At 38.8% G+C, this 25,210-nt stretch overlaps 1 long non-coding RNA gene across 1 annotated transcript; it reads right to left on the bottom strand.

The window, feature by feature from the left end:
- Positions 1-156: 156 nt before the first annotated feature.
- Positions 157-24,454, bottom strand: LOC148777611 (uncharacterized). The gene is made up of 3 exons (XR_016037514.1): positions 24,394-24,454; positions 1,907-1,998; positions 157-255 (listed from the first exon to the last, which is right to left on the bottom strand). It is a non-coding gene; the product is annotated as an uncharacterized LOC148777611 (long non-coding RNA).
- Between the last annotated feature and the right edge of the window lie 756 nt (positions 24,455-25,210).

Here is a 25,210-nt window from a genome sequence, read left to right as displayed (position 1 = left end):
CTCCTTGCAGTCCAAGGGATTCTCAAGAGTTTTCTCCAACACCACAGTTCAAAAGCATCAGTTCTTTGGTGCTCAGTTTTTTTTTTTTATGCTCCAACTCTCACATCCATATATGACTACTGGAAAAACCACAGCTTTGACTGGACGGACCTTTGTCGGCAAAGTAATATCTCTTTTTCAATATGCTCTCTAGGTTGGTCATAGCTTTTCTTCCAAGGAGTAAGCATCTTTTAATTTCATGGCTGCAGTCACCATCTGCAGTGATAGTGGATATTCAGTAAATATATTATTATTAATCAAAAGAGATTTAGATTTTTAATTTCATACCTTGTGGATAAAATGACATCTTAATTTGAAGGTTTTCTTGTGGTACAAAAATATTTAGGGCAATACTAAGACTCATAAACTACTGGCTTCCATTTTGGCCTTTTCCATTCTATTATTCTACATTCATGAACTAGAGCTATTCTTTCTCCTTTTAAAACTGTGTTTGTGGTTTGTTTGTTTGCATAAGCACTCAGAACCTCTTCCAAGTTGTTCTCTTGCTGTCACTACTGTCCTAGTGCCCATTCTAGGATATTGAGTTACATTCTAGGATATTCTAGAGTTACATCTGGGCATGGCCTTGCTGTCCCTGCCTTCTTCATGAGATGAAGCGTTGGAGAAGGAATAAAAGAGCATGGACTATGTGTTAAATAGGTGACTGTGCCCAGAAACTAAAGGGAAACTGACAGCAGAGAATGTTTCAACCAAATTTTTCAGCCCAAAGGAGTCAGAAAGAATCAGAGCATCTAAGTAATAGGGAGGAGGGAGTTTCCTTCTCTTTATGTAAGTAAATTAAGGGGGCAGGCTAATATCAGAGTTGGATTAATATTTATTTATTCATATAACTACATCTTTCAATCATAGACAATTGGAAAACTAATTGCCAAGTTTAATTTTATTAGTTTTTATTAATAGAAAAAACTTTTTATATTGTTTGATTAGCTCACACTGGTAGTTACTTGTAGTGAGTGAAAGAAAGATGCTTAACTTATAAACAGTTTATTGGAAGAACTTAACTTAGTGGGATACAAGCAGATTGCAAATTTGTTGTTTAAAATATTCTTTCAACCTGTTCTTCCCCACCCCTGGATGAAATCTTGGTCATTCTCAGATAATAAATTGTGAGTTTCATTTTCAACACACGCATGCACGCACACACACACACACACACACACACACACACACATGCACTCTCTCTCCAGAGTAATATTAAAATTTCAAACTCTTATCTGATTTCAAATTTTTACCTTTCCCTGGCCTGAAATGACCCTATTTCCTAATAAGGTCACATTCTTAGGTAATGGGGGTTAGAACTTCAACATACGTTTTTGGTGAACCCGGTTCAATCCATAACATGCCTGCGTACTATTTCATACTATTTCACTGCCTCTCTGAGAAACGTTAAGAGTGATGGAAGTCTTGAGAGCAGAGAGAACAAATTATTTTGAGTAGAGAGTGAATCCTACAAACCACCTTGAAACAACAGTTGCATTATTTCTACCTTCTGTCACAAAGTTTTACTCAAAATAAGTTCTTTAAAGTATGACCATCTTAATAAAGATGCTTTTACCATGATGAAGTTTAACAGAGGCAAAGCCTTACACTCAGTAAAATGTGTATTTTTACATTAGGGATTTGACTTTACTATATGGAAAACAAAGGTTAATTTGACCAATGTTGGGAGAGAAAGCAGACAAGCAAGTCCAGCTTTGTGCAACTAATTGTCTACGTTTAACCAAAGGGTTGTGTAGTACTGACTGCAAACAGCGGTAGAGAAAGCCAATTTCCACAAACAATTTGTGCTTCCTCTTCCAGAGTGTGGAGCGGTTACTCACCCAGAGATTCTATGACTACTACTTACCAAAGGAATGTGAGCTGAAGTGACATGTGTTAACTTCTAGGTTGCATGATCTCATTTTCCATCCATCAACTGGAGCAAAGGACATCAAGGCTCTAGAGGCATAGATGGAAGGAATCTAATGAGTGAATTACTGTGTAAAGGAAAACTGTCCACCAATCAGGGCACTCATTAGACCATTAGGTTTGGGAGGTATAACTCTCAGCTTAGGGTTTACGTGGTGCAGTAGGTGCTGCTATCCTACCTAGTTAATACAGAAAGTTGCCCCTTAACACAGAGTTCAGTTCAGTTCAGTTCAGTTGCTCAGTCGTGTCCGACTCTCTGCGACCCCATGAATCACAAAACGCCAGGCCTCCCTGTCCATCACCAACTCCCGGAGCTCACTCAAACTCATGTCCACAGAGTCGGTGATGCCATCCAGCCATCTCATTCTCGGTCGTCCCCTTCTTCTCCCGCCCCCAACCTTTCCCAGCATCAGAGTCTTTTCCAGTGAGTCAACTCGTCGCATGGGGTGGCCAAAGTATTGCAGTTTCAGCTTTAGCATCAGTCCCTCCAATGAACACCCAGGATCGATCTCCCTTAGAATGGTCTGGTTGGATCTCCTTGCGGTACAAGGGACTCTCAAGAGTCTTCTCCAACACCATAGTTCAAAAGCATAACACAGAGTACACTGCAACAAAAACCAAATTACACTTGTCTGGAGGTCAAGTGCAGGCAGTGAGGAAAGATATTGCAGATTGGAAAAAATGGAAATCAATACTATAACAGGGGCAAAATATTTGGTAACATTGCCACTTGTTATAACTCAGACAGACTAAATGCTTACTGAGCCTGTGTCTTTAGGAAAAGTGGTTGGAAAGACTATTAATGTGAGGAACCTTTTCTTCTTGCTTTTAGCAAAATACAGCGAAACAAACAAAAAACATTACACAAAAATAGGCTGATTTGAAATCACAGTTGGAAATCACAAGGATGAAAAAGCTAACTCCTCTAGCATCTAAGAAGTAGAAAACTGAAAAATAAAACTTTTGAGAAACAGAAGACTGTCAAGAATCCTAAGGTAAATTGATTCAGTCCCATGGCAAAAATCAGCATAAAGCTATTGAAGTCCCACCCAAGCCAATTCTTTTGGATGTGTCCAAAGCAGATACTATTAAGGTGGAAAACAGGGGCTTGGGGAGAGGAAACAGTCACATATTTAAGTCATATGACCTTTAGAAATTAATTTGGGATGTGATTCCTGATACATTTAACTGAATGGAAACAAACAGATAATTCTACTATGTTTCTGAGGGCTCGTTGCTGCAAAAAAAAACAAAAAACAAAAACCTCCCTATAGTAGTCCACCATTATTCAAGTCTTCAGGAAGCTTCCATAAGCTTCTTATCCTTATCCATCAGAGGGCAGACAGAATGAAAATCACAATCACAGAAAACTAACCAAACTAATCACATGAATCACAGCCTTGTCTAACTCAATGCAACTATGAGCCATGCCATGTAGGGCCACCGAAAACGGACAGGTCATGGAGGAGTGTTCTAACAAAACGTGGTATAATGGAGAAGGGAATGGCAAATCACTTTGGTATTCTTGCCTTGAGAACCCCATGAACAGTATGAAAAGGCAAAAAGATATGACACTGAAAGATGAATGACCCAGGTTGGTAGGTGCCCAGCATGCTACTGGAGAAGAGTGGAGAAGTAACTCCAGAAAGAATGAAAAGGCAGAGCCAAAGAGAAAAAAACACCCAGCTGTGGATGTGACTGGTGATGGAAGTAAAGTCCGATGCTATAAAGAGCAATATTGCATAGGAAGCTGGAATGTTAGGTCCATGAATCAAGGTAAATTGAAAGCGGTCAAACAGGAGATGATAAGATGACACTGACATTTAGTAATCAGTGAACTAAAATGGACTGGTATGGGCGAATTTAATTCAGATGACCATTATATCTACTACTGTGGGCAAGAATCCCTTAGAAGAAATGGAGTAGCCTCCACAGTCAACGGAAGAGTCCAAAATGCAGTACCTGGGTGCCATCTCAAAAACTACAGAATGATCTCTTTGTTTCCAAGGCAAACCATTCAATATCACAGTAATCCAAGTCTATGCCCTACCATTAAAGTCAAAGAAGCTGAAGTTGAATGGTTCTGTGATAACCTACAAGACCTTCTAGAACTAACACCCAAGAAAGATGTCCTTTTCATTATAGGGGACTGGAATGCAAATGTAGGAAGTCAAGAGATACCTGGAGTAACAGGAAAGTTTGGCCTTGGAGGACAAAATGAAACAGGGCAAAGGCTAATGAGAATTTTGCCAAGAGAACTCACTGGTCATAGCAAATAGCCTCTTCCAATAACACAAGAGATGACTCTACACATGAACATCACCAGACTGTCAATACTTAGCAGATTGATTATATTCTTTGCAGTTGAAGATAGAAAAGCTCTATATAGTCAGCAAAAACAAGACCAGGAGCTGTGGTTCAGATCATGAATTCCTTATTGCCAAATTCAGACTTAAATTGAAGAAGTAGAGAAAACCACTAGATAATTCAGGTACGACCTCAGTCAAATCCCTTATGATTATACAGTGGAAGTGAAAAATAGATTCAAAGGATTAGATCTGATAGACAGAGTGCCTGAAGAACTATGGACGGAGGTCTGAAACACTGTACAAGAGGCAGTGATCAAAACCATCCCCAAGAAAAAGAAATGAAAAAAGGCAAAATGGCTGTCTGAAGAGGCCTACAAACAGCTATGAAGAGAAGCAAATGGCAAAGGAGAAAAGGAAAGATATACCCATTTGAATGCAGATTTCCAAAGAAAAGCAGTGAGAGATAAGAAAGCCTCCCTCAGTGATCAATGCAAAGAGATAGAGGTAAACAATAGAATGGGAAAGACAAGAGATCTCTTCAAGAAAATTAGAGACACCAAGGAAATATTTCATGCAAAGATGGGCACAATAAAGGACAGAAACAGTATGGACCTAACAGAAGCAGAGAATATCAAGAAGAGGTGACAAGAATACATAGACCTATACAAAAAAAGACCTTAATGACCCAGATAGCCACGATGATGTGATCCGTCACCTTGAGCTGGACATCCTGAAGGGTGAGGCCAGGTGGACCTTGGGAAGCATCACTACAAACAAAGTTAATGAAGGTGATGGAATTCCAGTTGAGCTATTTCAAATCCTAAAAGATGATACTGTGAAAGTGCTGCACTCAATACGCCAGCAAATTTAGAAAGCTCAACAGTGGTCAAAGGACTGCAAAAGTTCCATTTTCATTCCAATCCCAAAATAAAGGCAATGCCAAAGAATGCTCAGATTACTGCACAATTGTACTCATCTCATATGCTAGCAAACTAATGCTCAAAATTCTCCAAGCCAGACTCAACAGTACATGAACCAAGAACCTCCAAATGTTCAAGCTGGATACAGAAAAGACAGAGGAACCAGAGATAAAATTGCCAACATCTGATGGATCATTGAAAAAGCAAGAGAATTCCAGAAAAACATCTACTTCTATTTCATTGACTATGCTAATGCTAAAGCCTTTGACTGCGTGGATCACAACAAACTGTGGAAAATTCTTAAAGGGATGGGAACACCAGACCACCCTACCTGCCTCCTGAGAAATCTGTATGCAGGTCAAGGAGCAACAGTTAGAACTGGACATGGAACAATGAATTGGTTCCAAATTGGGAAAGGAGTGTATCAAGGTTGTATACTGTCACCCTGCTTATTTAACTTATTTGCAGACTACATCATGCAAAATGCCGGGCTGGATGAAGCACAATCTGGAATAAAAATTGTCATGAAAAATATCAGATTGCTAGGAAAAATACCTCAGATAGGCAGATGACACCACCCTTATGGGAGAAAGCAAAGAGGAACTAAAGAGCCTCTTGATGACAGTGAAAGAAAAGAGTTAAAAAGCTGGCTTAAAACTCAACATTCAAAAAACTAAGATCATGGAATCCTGTCCCATCACTTCATGGCAAATAGATGGGGAAACAATAGAAACAGTGACAGACTTTATTTTCTTGGCCTTCAAAATCACTGCAGATGGAGATTTGCTGCCATGAAATTAAAAGACACTTGCTCCTTGGAAGAAAAGCTATGACAAACCTAAACAGCATATTAAAAAACAGAGACATTACTTTGCCAACAAAGGTCCATCTAGTCAAAACTATGGTTTTTCCAGTAGTCATGTATGGATGTGAGAGTTGGACTATAAAGAAAGCTGAGTGCCAAAGAATTGATACTTTTGAGCTGTGGTGTTGGAGAAGACTCTTGAGTCCTTTGGACTGCAAGGAGATCAAACAGTCAATCCTAAAGGAAATCAGTCCTGAACATTCATTGGAAGAACTGATGCTAAGGTCCAATTCTTTGGCCACCTGATGCAAAGAACTGACTCATTGGGAAAGACCCTGAAGCTGGGAAAGATTGAAGGCAGGAAAAGAAGGCGATGGCAGAGGATGAGATCGTTGGATGGTATCACCAACAAGATTGACATGAGTTTGAGCAAGCTCCAGGAATTGGTGATGGACAGGGAAGCCTGGCATATCAGAATCAGACACGACCAAGTGACTAAACTGAATTCAAGTCTTAAAACCCTTGGAACCCTAAACTTCCATGGGTGAAATAATTAGCAGTGAAAACTCTACAGATCTTTTGAATAATTCCTAAATTCCACTTCAGATGGGCCTTGGAGAGTATTAAGGGGAAAAAAATAGTTTTTCAGAAAACGAAGCCAGGTTCCACAGAGCATAAGAGTTTCTCCCAGAGACAAAGTAAGAAGGCTCTAATCTAGAAATGCCACCTACTCCTTACCCAGCTGGCTCCTGGATCCTTTTGATACACTCCCATTAATTTTTTTAATGATGTTCTGTTTTTTCTGTTTTGTTTTGGACTTCTGTTGTCACAGTCCTAGAGTTAGATATTATTCCAAGGAGTTCAACTTCATCTTTGTGAGAAATGGCATTTAGTAACCAGAATAGTTGCACTTATTTCTATTGAGATGTCTTTATTTCTAGGCTTTTTCTGCAGGCAACCTGAGGTACTGAAGGAGTGAGAGATATATTTATTTATATCTTACTGTCCACGAGTTTATGCTAATATCTCCAATTGCAGTCCAGCTCCAGATGTTTCCGTCATCCTGCTATCCATATTGTAGCTCTTAATAAAAGTGAAAAAACTGGCTCCAATTTTCTCAGTATATTTGCTCATTTGTTCAATCTTGATTTTACACAGAAACTTTCAAGTTGCTAACCCATACTACTACTGAAAAAAACAAACAAACAAAAAAAAACACCCTCTAATTGGAATTCATACCTGTTTCTAATTCTTTTTATCTTTAGTCTGATAAAAGACAAAAAGCCAATGTATATATTCAAAAGTCACTTGATTATTCATTTTATCTATTCAGTGTTAACTTTGTTACTTTTTGGAAAAGAGTCAAGTTTATGTGTTTCTGTTTTTATAACATTTTGAAGAGTTTTCATATCCTTGTTAATGCAATTAGATACTATTTTTTATTATGTTCCAATTCTCTCCCATCTCCTCATTCTTCTCCCATCCACTCATATAGGTAAGCAATTTCACTATTTTTATTTCTCCTTCCCACATTTCTTTTTGCACATTCATGTTGTATAAACTATGTTATATCTTACAGTTGAGACCATGAATATATATAAAATAATGAGAAATATCTCTACAGAGTGATATGGAATAATTTCTATGGTGTACTATGAAGTGAAAATACAAAGTGCAAAAGAATAATAGTTCTTAATAAGATAATAAACTATAATATGTTAACCTAATAATAGAATTGGGAGAGTAGAGATCTCTTCAAGAAAATTAGAGATACCAAGGGAATACATCATGCACAGATGGGCACAATAAAGGACAGAAACAGCAAGGACCTAACAGAAGCAGAAGAGATTAAGAAGAGTCAGCAAGAATACAAAGAAGAATTATACAAAAAAAGGTCTTAATGACCCAGATAACCATGATAGTGTGGTCATTCACCTAGAGCCAGACATCCTTGAGTGTGAAGTGAAGTGGCCCTTAGGAAGCATCAGTATGAACAAAGCCAGTAGAGATGATGGAATTCCAGCTATTTCAAATTCTAAAAGATGATGCCATTAAAATGCTGTACTCAACACGCCAGCATTTCCAGTATTTGGAAAACTCAGCAGTGGTCACAGGACTACAAAGGGTCAGTTTTCATTCCAATCCCAAAGAAGGGCAATGCCAAAGAATGTTCAAACTACTGCACAATTGCACTCATCTCACATGCTAGCAAGGTAATGCTTAAAATCCTTCAAGCTAGGCTTCAACAGTACGTGAACTGAAAACTTTCAGATGTACAAACTGGATTTAGAAAAGGCAGAGGAACCAGAGATCAAATTGCCAACATCTGTTTGATCATTAAAAAAGCAATAGAATTCCAGAATAAACATCTACTTCTGCTTTATTGACCATACCGAAGTCTTTGACTGTGTGGATCATAACAAACTGTGGAAAATTCTAAAAGAGATAGGAATACCAGACCACCTGACCTGCCTCCTGAGAAATCTGTATGCAGGTCAAGAAGCAAGTTAGAACTGGACATGAAACAACAGACTGGTTCCAAATTGGGAAAGGATTACATCGAGGCTGTATATTGTCACCTTGCTTATTTAACTTATACACAGAATAGATCATGCAAAATTCCAGGCTAGATGAATCACAAGCTGGAATCAAGACTGATGGGATAAATATCAACAGCCTCAGATATGCAGATACCACTCTAAAGGCAGAAAAGGAAGAATTAAAAGTCTCTTTTTGAGGGTGAAGGAGGAGAGTGAAAAAGCTGGCTTAAAACTCAACATTCAAAAAACGATCATGGCATCTAGTCCCATCACTTCATGGCCAATAGATGCTGAGAAAGTGGAAACAGTGAAAGATTTTATTGGAGGGGGTTCTCCAAAATCAGTGCAGCAGTGATTGCAGCCATGAATTAAAGGACTCTTGCTCCTTGGAAGAAAACCTGAGACAAACCTAGACAGCATATTAAAAGCAGGGACATCACTTTGCCCACAAAGGTTCATAAAGTCAAAACTATGGTTTTTCTAGCAGTCATATACAGATATGAGAGTTGGACAATAAAGAAGGCTGAGCACTGAAGAATTGATGCTTTTGAATTGTGGTGCTGGAGAAAACTCTTCAGGGTCCCTTGGACACCAAGGAGATCAAACCAGTCAATCCTAAAGAAAGTCAACCCTGAATACTCATTGGAAGGACTGATGCTGAAACTGAAGCTCCAATACTTTGGTCACCTGATGTGATGAGCCAAACTTATTGGAAAAGACTGTGATGCTGGGAAAGACTGAGGTCATGAGGAAAAGGGGGTGACAGAGGTGACGTGCTTGGATGGCATCACCAACTCAGTGGACACAAGTTTGAGCAAACCCATGGGAGATACTGATGGACAGAAAAGTCTGGCATGCTGCAGTTATGGGGTCACAAAAAGAGCTGGACATGAGCTGACTGAACAACAATAACAGAATATAATATGTTAACTTTTGTGTAAGGGAAATAAAAATATTCATGAATATACAAAGAGAAATATAAGAAGAGTAAACCAGAAACTAATGAGATTAACTTTCATAAAGAGAGCCTTTTGTATTAAAGTCTATTTTTTCTATTTTTATTTTTTTTAATTTCTTTTTGGTTTTTGTTATAAGATTTTTAAAATTTATTTATTTGGAGGCTAATTACTTTACATTATTGTATTGGTTCTGCCATACACTGACATGAATCTGCCCCGGGTGTACATGTGTTCCCCATCTTGAACCCCCCTCCCACCTCCCTCCCCATCCCATCCCTCTGGTTCATCCCAGTACACCAGCCCCGAGCATCTGGTACCATGCATTGAATCTGGACTGGCGATTCGTTTCACATATGATAATATACATGTTTCAATGCCATTCTCCCAAATCATCCCACCCTCACCCTCTCCCACAGAGTCCAAAAGACTGTTCTATACATCTGTGTCTCTTTTGCTGTCTCACATACAGGGTTATCATCATCATCTTTCTAAATTCCATATATAAGCGTTAGTATACTGTCGGACACGACTGAGCGACTGAACTGAACTGAACTGAACTGATACTGTATTGGTGTTTTTCTTTCTGGCTTACTTCGCTCTGTATAATAGGCTCCAGTTTCATCCACCTCATTAGAACTGATTCAAATGTATTCTTTTTAATTGCTGAGTAATACTCCATTGTATAAATGTACCACTGCTTTCTTATCCATTCGTCTGCAGATGGACATCTAGGTTGCTTCCATGTCCTGGCTATTATAAACAGTGCTGCAATGAACATTGGAGTATATGTCTCTTTCAATTCTGGTTTCCTCAGTGTGTATGCCCAGGAGTGCAACTGTTGGGTCATATGGCAGCTCTATTTCCATTTTTTAAAGGAATCTCCACACTGTTCTCCATAGCGGCTGTACTAGTTTGCATTCCCACCAACAGTGTAAGAAGTTTCCCGTTTCTCCACACCCTCTCCAGCATTTATAGCTTGTAGATTTTTGGATAGCAGCCATTCTGATTGGCGTGAAATGGTACCTCATTGGGGTTTTGATTTGCATTTCTCTGATTATGAGGGATGTTGAGCATCTTTTCATGTGTGTGTTAGCCATCTGTATGTCTTCTTTGGAGAAATGTCTGTTTAGTTCTTTGGCCCATTTTTTGATTGGGTCATTTATTCTTCTGGAATTGTGCTGCAGGTGTTGCTTGTATATTTTTGAGGTTAATTTTTTGTCAGTTGCTTCATTTGTTATTATTTTCTCCCATTCTGAAGTCTGTCTTTTCACCTTGCTTATAGTTTCCTTTGCTGTGCAGAAGCTTTTAATTTTAATTAGGTCCCATTTGTTTATTTTTGCTTTTATTTCTAATATTCTGGGAGGTGAGTCATGGAGGATCCTGCTGTGATTTATGTCAGAGAGTGTATTGCCTATGTTCTCCTCTAGGAGTTTTATAGTTTCTGGTCTTACATTTAGCTCTCTAATCCATTTTGAGTTTATTTTGGTGTATGGTGTTAGGAAGTGTTCTAGTTTCATTCTTTTACAAGTGGCTGACCAGTTTTCCCAGCACCACTTGTTAAAGAGATTGTCTTTTCTCCATTGAATATTCTTGCCTCCCTTGTCAGAGATAAGGTGTCCATAGGATTTATGGATTTATCACTGGGTTTTCTATTTTGTTCCATTGATCTATATTTCTGTCTTTATGCCAGTACCATACTGTCTTGATGACTGTGGCTTTGTAGTAGAGCCTGAAGTCCGGCAGGTTGATTCCCCCAGTTCCATTCTTCTTTCTCAAGATTGCTTTGGCTGTTTGAGGTTTTTTGTATTTCCATACAAATTGTGGAATTATTTGTTCTAGTTCTGTGAAAAATACTGTTGGTAGCTTGATACGGACTGCATTGAACTTATAAATTACTTTGGGTAATATATTCATTTTCACAATATTTATTCTTCCAATCCATTAACATGGTATATTTCTCCATCTGTTAGTGTCCTCTCTGATTTCTTTCACCAGCGTTTTATAGTTTTCTACATATAGGTCTTTTGTTTCTTTAGGTTGATATATTCCTAAGTATTTTATTCTTTTTGTTGCAACAGTGAATGGAATTGTTTCCTTAATTTCTCTTTCTATTTTCTCATTATTAGTGTATAGGAATGCAAGGGATTTCTGTGTGTTGATTTTATATCCTGCAACTTCACTATATTCATTGATTAGCTCTAGTAATTTTTTGGTAGAATCTTTAGGGTTTTCTGTGTAAAGGATCATGTCATCAGCAAACAGTGAGAGTTTTACTTCTTCTTTTCCAATTTGGATTCCTTTTATGTCTTTTTCTGCTCTGATTGCTGTGGCCAAAACTTTCAAAACTATGTTGAATAGTAGTGGTGAGAGTGGGCACCCTTGTCTTGTTCCTGACTTTATGGGAAACGCTTTCAATTTTTCACCATTGAGGATAATGTTTGCTGTGGGTTTGTCATATATAGCCTTTATTATGTTGAGGAATGTTCCTTCTATTCCCGCCTTCTGGAGGGTTTTTATCATAAAGGGATGTTGAATTTTTTCAAAGGCTTTCTCTGCATCTATTAAGATAATCATATGGTTTTTATTTTCCATTTTGTTAATGTGGTGTATTGCATTGATTGATTTGCGGATATTGAAGAATCCTTGCATCCCTGGGATAAAACCCACTTATTCATGATGTATGATCTTTTTAATGTGTTATTGGATTCTGATTGCTAGAATTTTGTTAAGGATTTTTGCATCTATGTTCATCAGTGATATTGGCCTGTTGTTCTCTTTTTTTGTGGCATCTTTGTCAGGTTTTGGTATTAGGGTGATAGCAGCCTCGTTGAATGAGTTTGGCAGTTTATCTTCCTCTGCAATTTTCTGGAGGAGTTTGAGTAGGTCTTCTCTAAATTTTTGGTAGAATTCAGCTGTGAAGCCATCTGGACCTGGGCTTTTGCTTGCTGGAAGATTTCTGATTACAGCTTCTATTTCTGTGCTTGTGATGGGTCTATTAAGATTTTCTATTTTTTCCTGGTTCGGTTTTGGAAAGTTGTACTTTTCTAAGAATTTTTCCATCTCTTCCAAGTTGTCCATTTTATTGGCAAATAATTTCTGATAGTAGTCTCTTATGATCGTTTGTATTTCTGTGTTGTCTGTTGTGATATCTCCATTTTCATTTCTAATTTTATTGATTTGGTTCTTCTCCCTTTGTTTCTTGATGAGTCTGGCTAGTGGTTTGTCAATTTTATTTACCCTCTCAAAGAACAAGCTTTGGCTTTGTTGATTTTTGCTATGGTCTCTTTTTTTTCTTTTGCATTTATTTCTGCCCTAATTTTTATGATTTCTTTCCTTCTACTGACCCTGGTGTTCTTCATTTCTTCCTTTTCTAGTTTCTTTAGATGTAGGGTTAGGTTATTTAGTTGACTTTTTTCTTGTTTTTGAGGTACGCCTGCAATGATATGAACCTTCCCCTTAGAACTGCTTTTACAGTGTCCCAGAGGTTTTGGGTTGTTGTGTTTTCATTTTCCTTCATTCCTATGCATATTTTGATTTCTTTTTTGATTTCTTCTATGATTTGTTGGTTTTTCAGCAGCATGTTGTTCAGCCTCCATATGTTGGAAATTTTAATAGTTTTTCTCCTGTAATTGAAATCTAGTCTTACTGCGTTGTGGTCAGAAAAGATGCTTGGAATGATTTCATTTTTTTTTTAATTTACAAGGCTAGATTTATGGCCCAGGATGTGATCTAGCCTGGAGAAGGTTCCATGTGCACTTGAGAAGAAGGTGAAATTCATTGTTTTAGGGTGAAATGTCCTATAGATATCAATTAGGTCTAACTGGTCTATTGTATCATTTAACATTTGTGTTTCCTTGTTAATTTTCTGTTTAGTTGATCTATCCATAGGTGTGAGTGGGGTATTAAAGTCTCCCACTATTATTGTGTTATTGTTAATTTCCCCTTTCATACTTGTTAGTATTTGTCTCACATATTGCAGTGCTCCTATGTTGGGTGCATATATATTTATAATTGTTATATCTTCTTTTTGGATTGGGCCTTTGATCATTATATAGTGTCCTTCTTTGTTTCTTTTCACAGCCTTTGTTTTAAAGTCTATTTTATCTGATATGAGTATCGCTACTCCTGCTTTCTTTTGGTCGCTGTTTGCATGGAATATCTTTTTCCAGCCCTTCACTTTCAATCTGTATGTGTCCCTTGATTTGAGGTGGGTCTCTTGTAGACAACATATATGGGGGTCTTGGTTTTGTATCCATTCAGCCATCCTTTATCTTTTGGTTGGGGCATTCAACCCATTCACATTTAAGGTAATTATTGATAAGTATGATCCCATTGCCGTTTACTTTATTATTTTGAGTTTGAGTTTGTACACTCTTGCTGTGTTTCCTGTCTAGAGAAGGTCCTTTAGCATTTGTTGGAGAGCTGGTTTGGTGATGCTGAATTCTCTCAGCTTTTACGTGTCTGTAAAGCTTTTGATTTCTCCTTCATATTTGAATGAGATCCTTGCTGGATAGAGTAATCTGGGCTGTAGGTTATTTTCTTTCAACACTTAAAGTATGCCCCACCATTCCCTCCTGGCCTGAAGAGTTTCTATTGAAAGATCAGCTGTTATCCTTATGGGGATCCCCTTGTGTGTTATTTGTTGCTTTTCCCTTGCTGCTTTTAATATTTGTTCTTTGTGTTTGATCTTTGTTAATTTGATTAATATGTGTCTTGGAGTATTTCACCTTGGGTTTATCCTGTTTGGGACTCTCTGGGTTTCTTGGACTTGGGTGATTATTTCCTTCCCCATTTTAGGGAAATTTTCAACTATTATCTCCTTAAGTATTTTCTCATGGTCTTTCTTCTTGTCTTCTTTTGATTTGGATGATTCCTATGATTCGGATGTTGGGGCCTTTGACATTGTCCCAGAGGTCTCTAAGATTGTTCTCATTTCTTTTAATTCGTTTTTCTTTTTTCCTCTCTGTTTCATTTATTTCTACCATTCTATCTTCTAACTCACTTATTATATCTTCTGCCTCCGTTATTCTACTGTTGTTTCCCTCCAGAGTGTTTTTTATCTCATCTATTGCATTATTCATTGTATATTGACTCTTTTTTATTTCTTCTAGATCCTTGCTAAACCTTTCGTGCATCTTCTCAATCCTTGTCTCCATGTTATTTATGTGTAACTCCAATTTGTTTTCAAGATTTTGGATCATTTTCACTATCATTATTCAGAATTCTTTAGCAGGTAGGTTCCCTATCTCTTCCTCTTTTGTTTGGGTTGGTGGGCATTTATCCTGTTCCTTTACTTGCTGGGTATTTCTCTGCCTCTTCATCTTGCTTATATTGCTGTGTTTGGGGTGACCTTTCCGTCTTCTGGCAGTTTGTGGAGTTCTCTTTATTGTGGAGTTTCCTCACTGTGATTGAGGTTGGACGTGTGGCTTGTCAAGGTTCCCTGGTTAGGGAAGCTTGTTTCGGTGTTCCGGTGGGTGGAGCTGGATTTCTTCTCTCTGGAGTGCAATGAAGTGTCCAGTAATGTGTTATGAGATGTCAATGGTTTTGGAGTGACTTTGGGCAGCCTGTATATCAAAGCTCAGGCTATTTTCCTGTGTTGTTGAAGAATTTGTGTGGTATCTCTTGCTCTGAAACTTGTTGACCCTTGGATGGTGCTTGGTTTCAGTGTGGGTATGGAGGCGTTTGATGAGCTCCTATCGATCAATGTTCCCTGGAGTCAGGAGGTCTCTGGTGTTCTCAGGATTTGGACTTAAGCCTCCTGCCTCTGGTTTTCAGTCTTGTTCTTGCAGTAGCCTCAAGACTTCTCCATCTGTCACTTCCAAGGTGGTTCCCTCTGTTTTAGCTTCTGTTTGCTGGTCTCTTCAGTGTTTAATTCCCGCCCTGACACTAGGGGGCAGTGGTGGACACTTCTTAAGGCTCACTTGTTCAGTCGTGCTATGGGAAGGGAGGAACACTGCAGACAAATATCTCTGGCGTCTGTGGGGCGTGCTCGCAGTGTCTCGGCCACACTGGGTTTGCCCCAGCTCACAGCATGTGTGCTGTCCCAGTCTACACTGCACAGGCTCTAGTTTGCTTGGCTGGGAACTGTCTGAGGCCAGCACTGTGTTTCATGCACATCCCAGGTCTAAGCTGCTCAGGTTCAGGTACTCGGGTACTCCACAAAGGCTCAGACTTGGTTGGGCCTGCGTTTTGTGCCCTTCCCCGGTCTGAGCAGCTCAGGTGACCAGGTGTTTGGCGAGTGCAGGTGCTGTGACTTATCGCCTCCCTGGTCCCTCCCACTCGGTTTTCTGGGTGTACAGCCGGCGCACCTTCTCAGGTGGATGTCGACTGGCCAGAAACCCAAGAATTCTTGTTTAGCAACGAAGCCTGTTTGCAGTTTGGTATCGGATGCCTCTTTGGGGCTGCAATTGCCCCTTCCGGCTCTGGCTGCCCTCCCCTGCCTGTCTCGGCAAGGAATGGGCTGCCTGCAGCTGGCTATCTGCTCAGTCCTTTGTTCTGTGAGCAGGTCTGGCAGAACCTTAGGTTAGGGCTTTTCGCCTTTTCGCAGGGTAGCTATCCCACAGTCTGCTTTGCTATCTCCAGTTAGCTCTCTCAGATTGCCCTCATGGCATTCATGCCCGGTCCTCTCTCTAAGCAATGGAGCCCACGCCTCCCTGCCCAGCCCCCTCTTGCTAATGGCAGATGCGGGTGTCTGTGCTGCTTCTCCACTGGGAGTTACTGCTGGGTGCATAATCTGTGGGTTTTAATTATTTATTTCATTTCCCTCCTAGTTATGTTGCTCTCTGAGGTTCCAAGGCTCGCCACAGACTCACCAGTGAGAGTATTTCCTGGTGTTTGGAAACTTCTCTCTTTTTTAATTCTCCCTTGCTGGGAAGGAGCTCTGTCCCTACCTCTTTTGTCTCTCTTTTTATCTTTGATGTTTTTTCCTACCTCCTTTTGAAGACAACGGGCTGCTTCTCTGGGTGCCTGATGTCCTCTGCCGGCATTCAGAAGTTGTTTTGTGGAATTTACTCAGCGTTCAAATGTTCTTTTGATGAATTTGTGGGGGAGAAAGTGGTCTTCCCTTCCTATTCTTCCGCCATCTTATTCCCTCCTTCCTATTTTTAATATAGGCAACTCATCTTATTTTTGTTAGTATTAGCTTTGTATATCTTCCCCATCTTTAAGTCTGGCCATTTCTGTGTGTGGCAACCACAACAGGGTACTGCTCAACTCTTTTAACAGAACCTGTTGTACAGAGGTCATTGACTGACAACCTCCATTGCTGCACTTTCAAATCCACCACAATTTTCCCACCAAGGACCTGTTTCATCAGAGATGTTCTCAGACAAGGACTGAGAACAGTGTAGGTAGTAGAGACTCCACTGAAGCCCAATGTGGGGGTCACTGTAATGATTCTTCTTTGCTATGAACTCCTTTGGTCTTAGGACTTCCCTGGTGGCTCAGCAGTAAAGAATCTGCCTGCAATGCAGGAGCCACAGGAGGCAGGGGGTTCAGCCCCTGGGTCCGGAAGATCCCCTGGAGGAGAGCATGGCAACCCACTCCATTATTCTTGCCTGGAGAATCCCCATGGACTGAGGAGCCTGGTGGGCTACAGTTCATAGGGTCACAAAGAGTTGGACACCACTTAAGTGACTTAGCACAGCAGAGCACCATTGGTCTTTCTTGGAACTGTGCTGCTGTCTGAGGCTCCTACTATTCTTCTTTTCCTCTCTTCCCTTTTACAGGGATCTGACCTGCCTCACTGCTGGAAGGCTCTCTGCTTATATTTCTACTCCCTTTCCCTAAATCTTCCATAGGCATTTTTCCTAATAAATCTCTTAGGCATCTGATCCCTTCCTTGCATAGGCGTCTCAGGAAACTGACAGTGTAAGAACATGTTGTGTGTCTTGTAAAACAATTTATATTTTAATTTTCAAAACCAATATATCATCCATTTAACTGGTTACTGTAGTTTTATTATATTCCTTATGATAGTAGAATTGTTTGTCCTTTTCTGTGTTGATTTCTATGCATTGTGGTTTTTTAGGATTTGATTTTTATGTTCCTATGTTTAGGAAATTGTACTTTCTATTGCCATTTGTTTCATCTTATATTTCCAGAGGTTCACCAAATGCATGTTTAAGGTCTGAAATTAAACACTACTTTATCCCTCTTTTCAAGTAATGCAAGAATCTTAAAACACTTTAAAGCTTCTCACTCCCACTCCACTCACAATTTACATACCGTTCTTGTCCAGTGCTTGGGTTTGCATTTTAACCTGTCACATTAGCATGCGGTGTTTACTTTAGATTTATCTATGTTCATGTTCTTTGTTCAACCTTTTTCTTTCCGTCCCAGGCAATATTTTCCTTCCTCCCAGAGTACATATTTCATCAGATATTCTCATACAGGTCTGTTGATGATAAAACTCAGTCATTGTTATCTGAAAATATATTTCTTTCACCTTCATTTTTAAAAGAGAGTTCTGATGGGTGTGCGGTTGTAGGCTGACAGTCATTTTCTCACTAGCATTTTGAAGACTGGCTTTTTAATTATTCAACTGGCTCCTGGCTCCCATTGTTGCTTGAAAGTTTGCTGTAGGCCTAATCATTGCTCCCTTGTGGTGTTCTCTCTTTTCTCTCTGGCTGCTTTTTACTTTTGATAATAATCCATTTCATTATGATGTATCTGGATGTGCATTTCTTAAATATGCCGCATAATTCTCTGAGATTCATAGCTATAACCACTTCAAATGTTCCTCTTCTTTATCTTCTTCCTCTGAGACTAATTAGATATGTTGGACATTATCATTCTATATTCTATAGATCTCACCTTCTTTTTAAACATATTTCATATCTTTGTGTCATTGTGCTACATTCTAGATAATTACTTCTGGTATTTTTTTTTTAGTTCACTAATTTCTCCATTGTGTATAATTTGTAGGTTAACTTTTCTCCTGGGCTATTCTTTTTTAATCATATATTTCTTCATTTGTGGCATTCTACTGTGCTATGAAAAATTTTCTGTTGTTTTTCATATTTGTGATTTTATCTTTTATTTTTTGACTATTCCATAAGCTTCAAAATCTGAAGTTCCTAGAAGTATAAATATGTATATTTTCCACTGAATATTCATTAAGGTACTTTGATTCCATATGAGCTGGTCAATGTTTAATTGCAATCTCCTATTTGTCTTAATACATAGGAATCCTGCAGGCCTAACATGGATATATTTTCTACAGTGAAGTATATTTGTCTATTCCCGCCAGAAGTCAAAAGATGTTACAGATTCAGACAACTTTAACTCCCTTTTAGAATGTTATGCTAATAAAGAATCTCATTTTTTTTTTTTTTACTAATTACTAATAGATAGATGTGTATGGATGTGAGAGTTGCACTGTGAAAAACGCTGATCGCTGAAGAATTGATGCTTTTGAACTGTGGTGCTGGAGAAGACTCTTGAGAGTCCCTTGGACTGCAAGGAGATCCAACTGGTCCATTCTAAAGGAGATCAATCCTGGGTGTTCATTGGAGGGACTGATGCTTAAGCTGAAACTCCAATACTTTGGCCACCTCATGAGACAAGTTGACTCACTGGAAAAGACTCTGATGCTGGGAGTGATTGGGAGCGGGAGGAGACAGAGACGACAGAGAATGAGATGGCTGGATGGTATCACCGACTCGATGGACATGAGTTTGAGTGAACTCCAGGAGTTGGTGATGAACAGGGAGGCCTGGTGTGCTGTGATTCATGGGGTCACAAAGAGTTGGACACGACTAAGTGACTCAACTGAACTGAATAGATAGATTTTACCTTTATTTTTGATTTTTTCTTAGATATGAAAGTTACCCAGGAATATATTTATTCCCAACTGTTAGAGATTTTCTTAGTCACTTTAAAAATATTTATTTCTAACTTTATTGAATATTATCAAAATTATGGCCTATAATATATATGCTGAAACTTTCATTAAAATTTTCTTTATGGTCAAGTGAATGTCCAATTTTTATCAAAGCTTTGTCAACATAATAGCAAATGCATTGTCAGATATTTGGGTTTCTTGTTGTCAAGATATTCTATGTGGTCACTTATTTAGAGGTGTCAGAGCTCATGCTGAACCAGATACACTGAATTCTGCTGTAATGATTGCATTTCTGTCATGCATACCTTGCATGTGTAACTTTTTGCTGTTATAATTATCTTGTTAGATTACTGTGCGGCATATAGTTTGATTACTAGTTCATCTTATTCATAGGTGTGCTTTTAAAATCTTTCTATATGGGTATCTGTATATGTGTGTATGTAAACTCTATCTCGAATTATATAAATATTTCCATCCCCACCTCTCATAATCAAATGATAATCAAATGAAAATTTCCCTACATCTTTGAAAATAAGACATTGAATATTAATTTCTGGTTTTCCCTCAACACTCCTATGAGACTTTAAAAGAATGACTTAATTTTCCCCTTCTTTCCCAATGACCAACTCCTGGGTTTGCTTAAGTTATTTAATTGTTAATAGTTCTTGGCTAGTATTAGAGGCTCTTTCCTCAAAATGTAAGAGTTCTTACTCAGTACTAACATTACACTGCCAGATAGTCTATCATTATCTATGTGTGGGTTAATTTTCATTGTTTACTACCAGGCCTCCCCTCCATATTTGTGGGACAAGGACAAGAGGACAAATGAATGTCCACATACTTCATGTATAAACATATGATAAGTCAAGTTAACAAACTATTAAATAAAATATTCTGTATTTCCCAGTGTTGGAAATATATTCCTATAAAATGACAAAATCAAACAGTATAGGTAAAGCTATAGTTTTTAAAAACCAGTAGTAAGGAATTCCCTGGCAGGGACTCTGTGTCTTCACTTCCAGGTTCAATCCTGAGACTAAAAAGAAAATGTAATCACAAATATAAACACCGAATATAATTTCATCAAAAATTAAAATGTTTATTTTGTGTTTTCAAAAATATCTTTCAAATATAAACTATCTTTTAAAATTAAAACTAAAATATAATTTATAATTAAGAAAATCTTGAATTAAGCTTATTTTTAAAAGGCTGAGTTTTGATATAATTTTAAACATATAAGAAATCTTACTCTTTTTTTTCAAAAGTAAAACTATTCTCTATTTTAGTATTCAGCTTCCATCTAGTATTGAAGATTTCAAAATACACAACCTACTTCATTCATGTTATGTCTAATCTACATATGTGCAGTTAAAAAGTAATTTGCATTGTTAATAATGCAAAATATTTCTCAGTCTCAATATTCAACTACTACAAATAGTAAGCAAAATTTTTATTACCTAAAGAGCCAGGAATTGAAAGAGAAGCAAGAAAAAAAGTAAACCCTCAGTTCAGTTCAGTCGCTCAGTCGTGTCCGACTCTCCGCGACCCCATGAATCACAGCACGCCAGGCCTCCCTGTCTATCACCAATTCCCGGAGTTCACTCAAACTCATGTCCACAGAGTCGGTGATGCCATCCAGCCATCTCATTCTCTGTCGTCCCCGTCTCCTCCCGCCCCCAACCTTTCCCAGCATCAGAGTCTTTTCCAATGAGTCAACTCGTCGCATGAGGTGGCCAAAGTATTGCAGTTTCAGCTTTAACATCAGTCCTTCCAATGAACACCCAGGATTGAGCTCCTTTAGAATGGACCAGTTGGATCTCCTTGCAGTACAAGGGACTCTCAAGAGTCTTCTCCAGCACCACAGTTCAAAAGCAGCAATTCTTCGGCGATCAGCTTTCTTCACAGTCCAACTCTCACACCCATACATGACCATGGGAAAAACCATAGCCTTGACTAGACGGACCTTGGTTGGCAAAGTAATATCTCTGCTTTTTAATATGCTATCTAGGCTGGTCATAACTTTCCTTCCAAGGAATAAGCATCTTTTAATTTCATGGCTGCAATCAGCATCTGCAGTGATTTTGGACCCCCCCAAAAATAAAGTCTGACACTGTTTCCACTGTTTTTCCATCTATTTCCCATGAAGTGATGGGACCAGATGCCATGATCTTTGTTTTCTGAATGTTGAGCTTCAAGCCAACATTTTCACTCTCTTCTTTCACTTTCATCAAGAGGCTTTTGAGTTCCTCTTCACTTTCTGCCATAAGGGTGGTGTCCTCTGCATATCTGAGGTTATTGATATTTCTCCTGGCAATCTTGATTCCAGCTTGTGCTTCTTCCAGCCCAGCGTTCCTCATGATGTACTCTGCATAGAAGTTAAATAAGCAAGGTGACAATACTTGACATACTCCTTTTCCTATTTGGAACCAGTCTGTTGTTCCATGTCCAGTTCTGACTGTTGCTTCCTGACCTGCATACAGGTTTCTCAAGAGGCAGGTCAGGTGGTCTGGGATTCCCATCTCTTTCAGAATGTTCCACAGTTGATTGAGATCCACACAGTCAAAGGCTTTGGCATAGTCAATGAAGCAGAAATAGATGGTTTTCTGGAACTCTCTTACTTTCTCCACGATCCAGCGGATGTTGGCAATTTGATCTCTGGTGCCTCTGCCTTTTCTAAAACCTGCTTGAACATCTGGGAGTTCATGGTTCACATATTGCTGAAGCCTGGCTTGGAGAATTTTGAGCATGACTTACTAGCATGTGAGATGAGTGCAATTGTGCGGTAATTTGAGCATTCTTTGGCATTGCCTTTCTTTGGGATTGGAATGAAGACTGACTTTTTCCAGTCCTGTGGCCACTGCTGAGTTCAGTACTAAGGAAAAATGATACTTCAACATGGAAGATCTATTGCATTCGTTATCTCAGAGGAAGGTTTGAGATTCCTCAAAAAACTGGAAATAGAACTGCCATATGATCCAGCAATCTCACTCCTGGGCATACACACCAAGGAAACCAGAATTGAAAAAGACACATGTACTCCAATGTTCATCGCAGCACTGTTTATAATAGCCAGGACATGGAAGCAACCTAGATTTCCATCTGCAGACAAGTGGATAATTCCAATACTTTTTCCAAACCTAAGTACTGTGTCCCACATCCTCCATGCCCTGGGAGAGCTCTGGAGAAGCATGTCCCTGGACAATGCTCATCTCAACAGTGGGTATTTACAGTCGTGGTTTGTGTACACAGACTGTGAGCACTAGCCCTAAGCATCTAGGGGGATCTAGATCTAGGGCTATCCAGTAAATTTATTTCAGACTGTCATTTTCAGTCAATTTATTTCAGTCTGTCTGTGATCTAAGGACCCCTGTAAAGCATGAGGCCTAGGTGAGGTCCCTCTCTCTTACGGGAAGGTGAAGGAGGTCTCTATTGTCCTCCCTTCTTCATATTCCCTTAAGAAAAGGAACATGCATTTTTCAAAATTCTTCAGGTGGATGTATAGGGATATACTCCCTGAATTCTTGAATAGCTACAAATGTCCAGTGACAGCACCAGAAGAGAGGACAACTGGCCAGTACAGGATCTCTGAATGTAGTTCTTTCTTGCTGCTGTTCATTTTCTTCTGTCTTTTGACTTGCAGCTTTGAGGTAGTCTAATAATAATAGCAATATTAGTATTACTGCTACTCTGTGTCAGGCACAGTTCTATATAAGTGCTATATATCAGTTAACCACCGGTTACTTTAATCCTCATAAAATCTTAGGGATTAAATACCATTGTTATCACTATTCTATATGAGAAAACAGAAATACAGTTAAGTAATTTAATCAAGGTCACACAGGCAGTAAATGGAGAAACAAATAAAAACTAGGCTGTGCATTTCAAGTCATTATGCTTAGCCTCTGTGCCGTTTCACTAATAACTTTTTAATTCTTTTTCTTTTGGGGAGGTGCCTTATTTTCTGTCTGGAAGAATAAAAGTTTTTCCTTTCATGCTTGCAGTTTCAGAATTTTCCCACAACATGCCCAGTTATGTTTTCTGTTTTGTGTTTATCTTACCAAATTTGCCTGGAATTCAGATCTTCTTTCAAACTGTACTCAGGGAGGAAGCCCCAAACCAGCTACCTGAGAGTCATCAGACCCAAGAACCCAAGGCCTCCCTCCCTCTGAGTGGAGGGGAAGTGAGAGGCATTTAGGCGGTCCTCACATTTCCAGAATCTGCCCTTATATTTGAAACAACTTATGCAAGAATGCAGTAATAACTAGATTTACACCATATTTCCCTTCCAAAATCATCACATTTTCATTCATATATTATTCATATATCTCATAAAATACCACAGCCTTTTCTTCAGCTTTAAATTTTAATCTGAACATTTTAATCTATATATACATATCAAAGATATACAATTTAACTGAAGACAGTTTTAAATGACAAAGTCAAAGAAGAGTGTAGGATGGCAAGAATCAGAAATGAAACCCGAATAAACTTTGGCACTCACGAATTGCATAATTTTATGCTTTCAAGTGGTATCTTGGTTTCTTGATAATCTTGTAACTGTGGTGTAGTCATTTCTCAATGTATAAAAATCATAAAATTTCTCAGGCACTGGCAGATCAAAGCAGGGCTTTAAATTCACATGGAAAAAAGACACAGCTACACCAAAATCTGGACAAGTTTGAATGGCTTTCAGAGTTCTTAAACAGTTACTCCAGAAAACAGAATGGGGATGGGCACTGAGAAAGAGCAAAGCAGAAGAGGAAGCAGGCAGAAGGGTGGGATACAGCAGTGGTTGGGAAAGGACACTAGACTAGGAAAGAGGTCACTAATGGAATATTTTCAATCACAGGATGAGAAGTCTCTTGTAGGACAGACAAAAAAAACCTGTGAAATCAACGTTTTATTAATTCCCTGCCTTATTCAAAGAAAAGTTTAGGAAAGCTCATTAGAACACATTGAATCTATCAACATTGCATAATTAGGAGTAAACAGAAAAGATGAAAAAAAGGAGAGTGTGCACTGAAGCATACAAGGTTGAGCTCACAGACCTGGGTTTGGGTCCCATGTAGCACTAGCCAGCAGTCTGACCTTAGGAAGTGGGCAGCCTCTCAAGGCCTCCATTTCCTCATCCGCAAAAGGCTAGCAGAAGGACCTCTCTCATACAATGGCTGTAATAATGAAGCAAAAGATGTAAAAGGTTTAACATGTCAGTATACCCATAAGTACTTAAATACTTTATTCTTTTATTAGTGTTCAAAGTTTTGTTCCGTGACAAGTACCCAGAATACAGCTCTTCCTGTTTGCCAGTTAAATATGCATACTAACGCATATATATGGAATTTAGAAAGATGCAAATGATAACCCTGTATACGAGACAGCAAAAGAGACACAGATGTATAGATCAGTCTTTGGGACTCTGTGGGAGAGGGTGAGGGTGGGATGATTTGGGAGAATGGCATTGAAACACGTATGTTGTCATATGTGAAATGAATCACTAGTTCAGGGTCAATGCATGTTATAGGATGCTCGGGGCTGGCATGCGGAGATGACCCAGAGGGAGGATAAAGGGAGGAGGGAGGTGGGAGAGGGGTTCAGGAGGGGGAACTTTTGTAAACCTGGGGCGAATTCAAGTCAATGTATGGCAAAACCAACCAATATAATATTGTAAAATAATTTGCCTCCAATAAAAATTACTTAATTACAAAAAAAAATGCCTTAATAGAAAATTGAGCTGGGGCAGAGCCAAGATCCTTTTGAAAATACATAAGTGCTTATTTACAAGGACAATCATCAACATAGAAGGTTTCTTAACTCTATTTGGAGGTGAATTAAATTAATATTTATGTTAGGCCATGAGTCTCCTTA

This window comes from Moschus berezovskii, chromosome 6 (genome assembly GCF_049115385.1).
Source record: "Moschus berezovskii isolate FMDL1 chromosome 6, NW_MosBer_1.0, whole genome shotgun sequence".
NCBI lineage: Eukaryota > Metazoa > Chordata > Mammalia > Artiodactyla > Moschidae > Moschus > Moschus berezovskii.
Note: the sequence above shows the minus strand (reverse complement) of the source record. Positions and strands in the feature narration are given on the sequence as shown.